This window comes from Carassius auratus, chromosome 22 (genome assembly GCF_003368295.1).
Source record: "Carassius auratus strain Wakin chromosome 22, ASM336829v1, whole genome shotgun sequence".
Classification (NCBI taxonomy): Eukaryota; Metazoa; Chordata; class Actinopteri; order Cypriniformes; family Cyprinidae; genus Carassius; species Carassius auratus.
In genome coordinates this window covers 5,631,017-5,641,341 of record NC_039264.1, presented here as the reverse complement: position 1 = coordinate 5,641,341, position 10,325 = coordinate 5,631,017, and the positions used below count along the sequence as shown (strand labels likewise).

Here is a 10,325-nt window from a genome sequence, read left to right as displayed (position 1 = left end):
AGGTGAGTCTCTAGTCAGTGTAATAATGATCACATTCTTCTTCCTCTCAGATATTTTTCTGCAGGTGATTCAGATCAAACTGATTAATGTTCAAACTCCATTCAGAGTTTCCTCTGTAAATCATTCTTAAAAATCTATTATTAAAGATTAAAAATGATTAAAGTTGCTGCTTCACCTCAATGAGTATTTCATTCAGCTTTTATTTCTATCAACCCTCTGTAAATAACACAGAGATGTGTATTAGATTCTTCTCGTCTGAAACACTGCAAACTCTTTAATTTGAGCTGATGAAACAGCATCTGAATGATGTTTCTGTATCATTCTGATATCTGTTCTTCACTTGAACACACTTGATCTAATGGATGTCTTTGTATTTCTCTGATCTAGATGCTGGTGTCACAAAACAAGCGAGGACTGAATCATTGATGAAGGAAAAGTCTGGTGAGAATCTGCTGTTTGTGCTGAACATCTTTAACTTTACAGCACTATCATTATCTGATGTTTATGATTTGGCTTCATTCAGTTTATTCATTCAGATTTCAAACAAATGACTGTAAGTGAATTAAAGAGTAAGAGAAATCACTATCTGCTGAATCTTTTCGTGCTACACACATCTGAGATGCAGAAGTCTAAATTAACTAAGTAAACTTTACCTGTTCTAGTAGATGCATGACTGAATTCACAAATATAATAAATGTTCATTTGTGAGAAAAGTGCTTAGATTGAATTCATCAAAATAGCAAAATGTGCTGCTGACAATCGGTTAAATGATTTTGTACATTGTAGATTCTCCACTGTTTTGATGTCTCATATGAAGAAATCCAAATCTGTATTTTCCTTCAGATTCCAGAGGAAACAGAGAGAATAAATCAGTGACTGTAGAGATGGAGAAGGATCGGCTGTTGAATGGAGAGGATCCTGATTTACAGAATGAGGAGGAGGGGACGAGTTCACTTTAAGAACATAAGACCCGCCCACCAGTGTCAATCACTCTGACATCATCAACATTCAGCTCCAGCTTCAACAACACAAACATTTTTAATGTGAAAGATGCTATTTGTTATTACTCTGACTCTCAACAAATCTAAAGAATATGTTTTCATCTTTTTAAGTTTGGCAATTTTTTTATCCATAAACAAATAATTATGGGCTCAATTCCTGCTCTCACATTTTCTGATTGAGGTTGACTCAGTGCTCATCTTTTTGTTTGACTGGCAATACAAAATGTGTCAGTTTTTTTAAAACTATATGAAAAATATATTTCTATTGACTCTGATTAAGTTCAGACAAATCTTTAATTGCTATTTTATTTTTTTTTATTATATTTTTCCCCTTATTGTAATCTACTTACCGTTTTATTGTTTTAATTTTCCTTAAATGTATACAGTTATTCTTATCTTCTTTTAATAAAAAAAGCATTGTTATGTTTTATGAGCCTCTAGAATCCGTCCAGTGAAAGTGAGAAATGTTAAACTCGCATGTAAAATGTTTCTTTGTCATTTTAAAGTTACACTTCATACCTGTTACTTTATTAACATAATACAGTTTTGATTTTGTGTGATTGTAAACAGAGAGTGTCATGTGCTTTGTAGAAAATGTTTTACCAAAGCAGTGCTTCTCTAACCATTGTATTCTCTGTTTTTATATCATTTATATCAACAGCAGTACCAGATTTAGGATGTTCAGTATTGATCAAAGCTCTGTATTCAAGCTTAAGCATTTGAAATTAGCTTTATTGCACTTGTAGCAAAAAAAAAAAAAAAAAATTCAGTGCTAGTAGTTATACCACGTATTTTGCTTTGTGTTGTTTTATTAAATTAGACAACAGCATGTGCTTGATGAATAATGTTAATGCGATAGATATTGATATATCTCTGATCTTAATGTCTGATCATGTCTGTCCTTTGGTGGACAAACACTGATACAGCTTTTGCTTCCTATCAGCTGTCTTTGAATGCAACACATTAACAGTGTGCCTAAATTTACATTTGTGTGTACTAAAAAATAATAAAAAACAAATTGTGTGTGAAATGTGTTGCTGTATACTGTATGTTCTATTATTGATGTACAAAATCAGATCTACAGAGTAAACTGATATATGACCACTGTAGGACCTCGGTGAACAAACACACAAATAAACTGCACAATTGGCTACGCCATTAATGATTAGCTAAAGGGGAAGAATGCTCCAATTATATGGACCGGTCTCCTGTCAAAAAGAATCAATAGCTAAAACCATATGTCAGTTTTAAGAGAAGTGATAATGTGATTCCACAACAGAGAACGTCTGTTCCAAAATACCAGATAAACAAATCATGAGCTAATCATGTGACGTCGACATCCTGAGTCTTTCTTATTGAGATTTTTTTAATCATTCCGAGTCGATAGATTTACCAACTCATTTTGTTTAGAGTTTAATTTATTATCATTATTATTATTATTCAGTTGAAAAGTACCATCTAGACGGGCTTTTATTGCGAATATTATAAGTGTTGGTTCGAAATTACCTTATTTTTCGGACTATAATTCACACTTAAGTATAAATCGCATCAGTCCAAAAATACGTCACGACGATGAACCAAGAACCAAGAGAAAACATTACCGTCTACAGCCGCGAGAGGGCGCTCTATGTTTACAGTGTAGACTACAGGAGAACTGAGCAGCATATAGCGCCCTACTTAGGCTATTAGACGTTGCATAACTTTTTTTCTATGGATGTTCACAAATATTTCAGTCGAATTAACTTTTTTTATTTTTATTTGGTAAATCTGACTGTTACGTTTTACAGTATCTTGCTGTTTTTCCCTTGACTTAATAGCTACAAACTGTAGAAAAACAGTTATTTCCTGGCAGCAGGGGTGCCAGTAAATAGCCGTTTTTCTACATTGTGTTTCCTGTAAATTAATTACAGTTTATTACTGTTAACTTATGTTTCATGCCGGGTTTTTTTTCTTCAGCATAAATCTTGAACCCTTTAAATCCCACAACAAAATCCTTAGTTTTAAATGAACACTTATAATGTGTGCACACTACAGAGTGTTAGAGTAACACTGAATCAGTGAAGTTAATGAGATAATTCGGTGATTAATTGATGATTGAGCATTAGTGATGAACACCTGCTATAAACAAACAATTACTAAAGGAAAGAGAAACACAAGGACTACAACTGACTTGAGCCACTGCCTTAGATGAAATCAACTGAAATAAAAGAATTCATCAAATCTCTCAAGAACTGATTAAAAAAAAACTCCTAAAACAGCTTCACCAGATTCACATTACTAACCAGACTGCCTTTATTTCTGTCAGATGTCTACAGAAAATCTTATTGAGAGTTAAATAGGTTTAGGTGTTTTTTTTTTTTTCATTACCATGATGGAGATCAGTGTTTACTTTAGTTGAGCTCTTGAACCATGACTTTTCAACACAATTTTTTTTTTACTTTTACATGCTTTAACAATGAAATCAACTCAAGTGAGTAGCGGGGCAAACCGAAAGTTGATGCCAAATGTCCAGCACTCTTCTCTTCTCCACTGCTCCCTCCGACTTCTTGTTTGTACCCTATGTGTTTTTACCTATGTAAAATCTAAAATAAGTTGTTATACTTAAAGTTATTATAATTTTTTTTTCTTATTGTGTTCGGCATGGTTGGCCGCATGTGATTTCATGACGTACCGCGGGTTGAGACTGGTTTAGAGCTACAGGATTTGTGGAGTAGCAGGACCCCCAAATAGATTGAGATTGACTAAAGTTTTTATTTTTTATTTAGATATTAAGATGCAATGTTTTCAGTTTATTGATGACCTGACTTTGTCCTGTGAATGCATTGCTCTCGGAGACAGTTAACAGTTATTTTATCATACTTTATTGCATCACTAACAGTTCATCTCAGATGACGGCAAATTTCTTCATCCACCCGGATAAGGAGAAGCGCTTTAATTTCACTGTTGCTTCAGTTGGATGACATTTATTTTATTTTATTAAACAGTGCGTGAATGCGTCACATTGTTATGATTGGCCCGGAGTAGATGTCTTACATCACTGCGTTCTGAACTCGTCCGTGCTCATACCGGTAATTTTCCTTCTGTGTTCACACACAGCAGAATTCCGGCAATTTACTGGTAATGTTACAACTTCTCATACCGGTAAATTGCCGAAACGAATTTACCGGTATTTTTGAAAAGATCCTGTTCACACATGATCTCTTTACGGCAATTTACTGGTAATCTTCCGGAAAAGCCTGTATTATGTATGGATTAATGTGTATTGGAGATGCAAATCGTTTAAAAATATTCAGTTCGATTTGGTGAACTGATTCAAAAAGATCCGGTTACATCCAATGATTTGTTGTACTAAACTGCTTTGTTTTGAACTCTCTCTCACAACAGAGACGGAAGAGAAGACACTGCTGAATAAAGTCGTAGTTTTTGCTATTTTTCATTATGGGAAAACATTCATTAGGAAAACAGTGTGTCAATAATGCAAAATGACAGTTAAAGGCAGTTCATCATTGAACTGTTCAGTTTAAACAGTGTCTGTGCATTCATTTGCAATCAAGTCAACGATATCGCTGTAGATGAAGTGACCCCAACTAAGCAAGCCAGAGGCGACAGGAACCGCAACTTCATTAGTGACAGAATGGAGAAAAAAAACCTTGGGTGAAACCAGGCTCAGTTGGGGGTCAGTTCTCCTCTGACCAGACGAAACCAGTAGTTCAATTCCAGGCTGCAGCAAAGTCAGATTGTGCAGAAGAATCATCTGTTTCCTGTGGTCTTGTCCTGGTGCTCCTCTGAGACAAGGTCTTTACAGGGGATCTGTATCTGGGGCTCTAGTTGTCCTGGTCTCCGCTGTCTTTCAGGGCAGTAGAGGTCCTTTCTAGGTGCTGATCCACCATCTGGTCTGGATATGTACTGGATCCGGGTGACTGCAGTGACCCTCTGATCTGGATACAGACTGGATCTGGTGGCCACGGTGACCTCGGAAAACAAGAGAGACAAATATTAGCGTAGATGCCATTCTTCTAATGATGTAGCAAGTACATAGGGTGTTATGGGAAGTGTTCCCGGTTTACCTAATTAATGCAGCATAAAAATCCTTTAACGGATTTTACATTTTAAAAAAAGACGTCATGAAAACATTCTGTCTCCTCAGTGGATGTCTTTTCAACGTCTGCAAAGACATAAAAAGACGTCCACTGGACTTAACTTTGTCCAGTGGATTAGGTTGATGTTAAAATACGCAATATAGTAATAGTATTTTTTTGTGTTTTCACGTAAAAGTTCCTTTAAAAACAATCAAAAAATGTTAGATACATGTGACTTCATGCCACAAGACTGCTAACGTATGAAGGTATAATTAACACTGGATTTATTTAACATGCATTATGTACCATGTGTTGAGTTCAGTGTAAAATGCATTTAGCAAAGAAGTTCATATACAAGACTCGGTATGTCCTTGTGCTTTGGACACAAACTTTCAATAATAAAAAAAGTTATTTCACCCGTGTTATGGTGTTTTATTTATTTAGACTATTTGAATAATATAAAGTCGTGGCCTAGTGGTTAGAGAGTTTGACTCCTAATCCTAGGGTTGTGGGTTCGAAACTCGGGCCGGCAGTACCAAGACTTGAGGAAGGCACTGAACCCCCAACTGCTCCCCGGGTGCTGCAGCATAAATGATGAACACTGCTCAGTGTGTGTGTTCACGGTGTGTGTGTGTGCGCACACTTTGGATGGGTTAAATGCAGAGCATGAATTCTGAGTATAAGTCACCATACTTGGCAGAATGTCATGTCTCTTTTCACTTTAAAATTGTGTATGCTTATAGATAATAGGCCTTGTGTTCAGTAAACAAAAAATATTTTGTTCTGATATTTTTTAGGTTAACATGACTATTTATGTTGTGACAACTTGTGATATTAAGTTATTATTTGAAGTTGGGTGGACTTTAGTCCCGTTTTTTAAGATTACTCAAAAAAGTGCTTGCGATAAGTTGCCTAATTTTAAGTTGACGCAACTTTTTTTTTTACAGTGCATGTGTGCAGTCGATTGTTCCAATGGTATTGGGCATATTCCCCAAAAGAAAAAAGCTGCCCTTGGCCTGGGCAATCTGGTTGTCCTTTGGAAAAGAAACAAATTCATTGACCAGGTTGGCCAGTGATCCTCTCCTGGCAAAGTGGTGGTGGCGGTGGACAACACCTGCCATTTCACTGTCTCTCTGTGAATCCTCTGAGAAAGGCTGATTTATATGGCAGTGTAGTTGGTCTTTTCAAACACACCCATTACAACTGATTAGTTTTGGCTTGCGTTCAATTGAGGCAATTGGACCCAAGGCCTATAATTGATGAACAATGTTCACTATTCACCTTATTCCGCCCCGCCCACTTTTAATACTTCGCATTTCCGCATTTTGTCATCCGACTTCCGCTAAACCGATACGGCACGTCCGGTTACTAGTTTAGTAGTTGTAAGATTGTTTATAGTTAGCTGTAACTGTGGCGAAATTACAAAGAACGTTATGTTATAAATTGGGAGCACAATGAAAATGTCTTACGACGATCAAATGGTCTCAAATTGTCCCATCCATCGACGCTGTTAACGTGGGTAATGTTAGACGATATGAAGAAGTGGCCAGTGTTAACCTATATATTTAACCGCCCTGTCAGGAGGAGTTGATGGAGCAGCAAGGAAAAAGTATTTTTTTTTAAATGTACCGAGGCTTACCAGTATTTACATAGTGAGACAGTGGGTCGTGTACTGTTACACAGCGAGGGTTTTTAAAATTGAACGTGCAACCAGCCAGTCGAGCAGTCTAAACCTCTCAGCATGGTGCTGGTTAGTTTTGTGTGTGTGTGATGTTAATATACACGAAGTTATAAATGTTTAAAAGTATAATAACGTGTTTTATGACCATCATCAGACTAAGTATTTTGTTTAATAATTTCCTTACAGTGGAGTAAGGTAAGTGAACGTTTATCAATTACACATTAGAAAAGGAGGAGGCTGGAACTTGGAAGTGAAAAACGCTGTTTATCCAGGTATGCATAATTATTAGGCAGATTTTCTTTTACAAATAAAACAAGCCAAAAAAAGATTATATCACTTATAAAAGATTAAATGCAAAATTAATAGTTAAGATTGGTTTGGTTTGGAATTGGTAAATTTTACCAAAAAATATGAATAAGAAAATCAACTTGCCTCTTAATTCTGCACAGTGTATATGCAAAAAGGTAAGGTAAAGGTAAGATTTGGTAGGTGTACATTAAGTCTAATCAATGAATAATGTAGGTAAGTGTCAAGTGTAATAATAATGAATGATTCTGAAATAAGACAACTGTGAAATCTTTGAAATGTATTTTAGGTTTGCCATGTTCTTTACAGAGCTGAGGACCTGTAAGCTGCTCATCTGGGATCCATCACAGCAAGTTACATGTGCCACACAATCAGCAATTCTGTGCCAAGACTGTAGCTAGACTACAAACCTTTTATTTTAAGTGTACGCTTCCTTGTGTCAGATGAGTTTCAGGCAGGTGACCTGCTGCTTTCAACAAGATACTTGCAGCTTTGTAAATAAGCAGGAATGAGAATAATTAGGTTAAGGATAGGATATTAGGTAATTGGGATGGGATGTAGAGGACGTGGGTGAAGACTAACTATATGAAATCAGTTGTGTTAAACAAGAGACAGACTGCGATTTGTTTTTTAGAACATGGATAATTTAATATAAGTTGTATAAAATCATTTGTGATTTGTTGATCAGTGTTCCATATGTAATAAACCAAGATGGAATTAACTTGCAAACTTGACATGACTTATTCCTTCAAATCAGAGATTAAAGATAAAAAAAGATCAAATTAAGATAAATAAATAAAAACTATTTACAGCAGGTAATGTCAGGTGACATTGTAAAGGTTCATAAAAATAACTATCACAGCAGGTAACTTCTGGTGACTTTCAGCAAGATCAGGGGCATGTGGATCTGATCACCCTCACAGTTGTCCACTGCATCACTGGCGGTCATCGATACATCTGTGGAAATAATTAAACATTTTTAAATTAGTACTTACAATATATCATGAGTATTAATATATGATGGGACCCGAACTTAGAACGGTGTGTGTGTGAAAGAGAGAGAGAGATGCATTAGAAACAAAACAGTATACACACTGTTAACTGTAGTGTTCAAACATAGGTCAGTATCTGAATGAGAAATGTAGCTAGCTGGCCTGCTATCACCTGCAATCTCTGTAGCAGGAATAATGTGAGCTATTGTAATGTGCTATAATATCTTGTACTACCGCAAATATTAAATAAATAGGTGGACAATGGTAATCAAGGAAAATTCGTTGTACTTCGTTAACTGCCTGTTACTGATCTTATATGTATTCATAGAACGGACTTCAAAAATCTAACGTTAGGCGAGCAAACACATAGCTAGTTAAGGTTAGCTTACCCGAATATGACAACCTTTTCATCCCACGGCGTGACCTCTTTAACGGGACATCGTAGTCCAGCCATTTCTCGGGTTAACGGTGTTCGTCAGTCGCCTTCCCGTCCATGAAATGGTACGAACACACATAAGAGCGCTTTGGTGGGCGCTTCAAATTTAGCGCCTTCATCCATTTCCTCATGTGCTTCTCTTCTTTTGGTGGTGGGTGTAAATTGTAAAGTGCACCACAACACTCCGACCGCGTCACAATGTGTTCGCTACATCGTTGGTGCAATTGTTTTTTTTAAATACAATTGTTATTCAGCCCCTAACTGAGCATTTGCGTTCTGTTATCTAGCCACTAGCTTAGCTACGTTACGTCCAGTCCCTCAGCCGGAAGTAAGATGACAAAATGAGCGCAATGGCGGCACCGTTGTTGCCATGGAAAATAAGGTGAATAGTAAAGCAACGGAACCATGGACTCAAGAAGCTGTAACTTCACTGCTGCTGAAACCAATGCACTACTAGAGGGTGTTCGGTGCCATTATGGAAAAATAGTGAGAAGTTTTAATTCTGCTAAGGATACCAACAAAAAGAAAAATGATGTTTGGATTTTAATCACATAAAATGTGAATGCCATACGGTCTGGTCAGAGGAGGACCACAGACCAAATCAAATTACGGTGGAAGAATCTTAAGGCCAGGGCAACAAAGGACCATGCTGAAGCCAAAAACCCACAAACAGGCAAAAAGCCATTTAAGAGGGGAGATTATACAGATGTGGTCCTCGACATCATTTGAGGTGAGAAGTCGCAAGCTCTCCATAGTATTCGAGGTGTTGTAGGGGATGGCGAGCCTTGGATTGAGGAGGAGGAGGAGAATCTGCCAGTTCCCCCTGAGGCTGATCCAGAGAGCGTATTTATATTGAATCTCAGCTCTGTTCCTGAGGAAGAAGCTGGATCCTCATTGGTTGAGCCAGTGGTAGTTGCCACAGGATCTCAGAGGAAAGGCTTGAAGCACCCTTCATCAAACAAAGATGATTATTACAAGGCACTTCTGCAAAAAGAGACTGAAAGGGCAGGAGCACAGATTCGTCTGGCAGGGAAACAACTGAATCTGACCAAACTGCAGCAAACCAACGCCAGACTTGAGATCCGCCTCCTAAAGGCTACGCTCAGACAAGCTGGTCTCTTCACATCAGATGAGGAAGTCTGAAATTATTGTGGAGTATTTGACATTAAGTTTTTTTTTTTTAATTCAATACATCTATACTTGATACTTGTTATAAATATCCTCAATGTACAGTGTTTGTGTTGTAGGTCTCAGATGAGTGGACTGCTGGAAGAGGATGGGGCGGGGTTTTTCTTGTTTTTAGTTTTTTTTTTTTTTTAAATGTGTGGGTTTTCATTTCAAATAAAAATAAATGTATATTGACCCCATACTGGCTATTCTACTTGTTGCTCTTTACAGTTCTACATTGTGATGTCCTATCCTGTTTGAGCACTGGTTATCCAGCACTGGTTATCCAGATTTGGTGATCCTGAAAACTTCCTATCCAGATCAGATTGATCCAATCCGATGTTGCTTTAAAAAACTGGCTCCAAAAGTATATGGATTACGTGATCACGGATCGCAAACAATTTCATCCGGATTAAACCTTTTGAAAAACCGGGCCCAGAAGTCCATTTAAAAACTTTTATTACAATTTAATTCATTAAATGGTAAAAACACTCTCCAGACTTGACAGGGCCAATGCAGATCCCAGGTTTTTGCTGCCTATAGAGAAAGAATCTTACAGACATTGTTGAACAATTTTGTCCCGTTTCTTTTATGGGCTCTCTATGGGCTTCTCCCTTGACTTCATGCCTCCACGTCCCCCGATAGCCTCATAGACAGTAAAAG

The 10,325-nt window shown here is 37.1% G+C and overlaps 1 long non-coding RNA gene across 1 annotated transcript; it reads left to right on the top strand.

Annotated features, from left to right (window-relative positions):
* Positions 1 to 349: 349 nt before the first annotated feature.
* Positions 350 to 2,031, top strand: LOC113039480 (uncharacterized). The gene is made up of 2 exons (XR_003275017.1): positions 350 to 441; positions 844 to 2,031. It is a non-coding gene; the product is annotated as an uncharacterized LOC113039480 (long non-coding RNA).
* Positions 2,032 to 10,325: the final 8,294 nt, after the last annotated feature.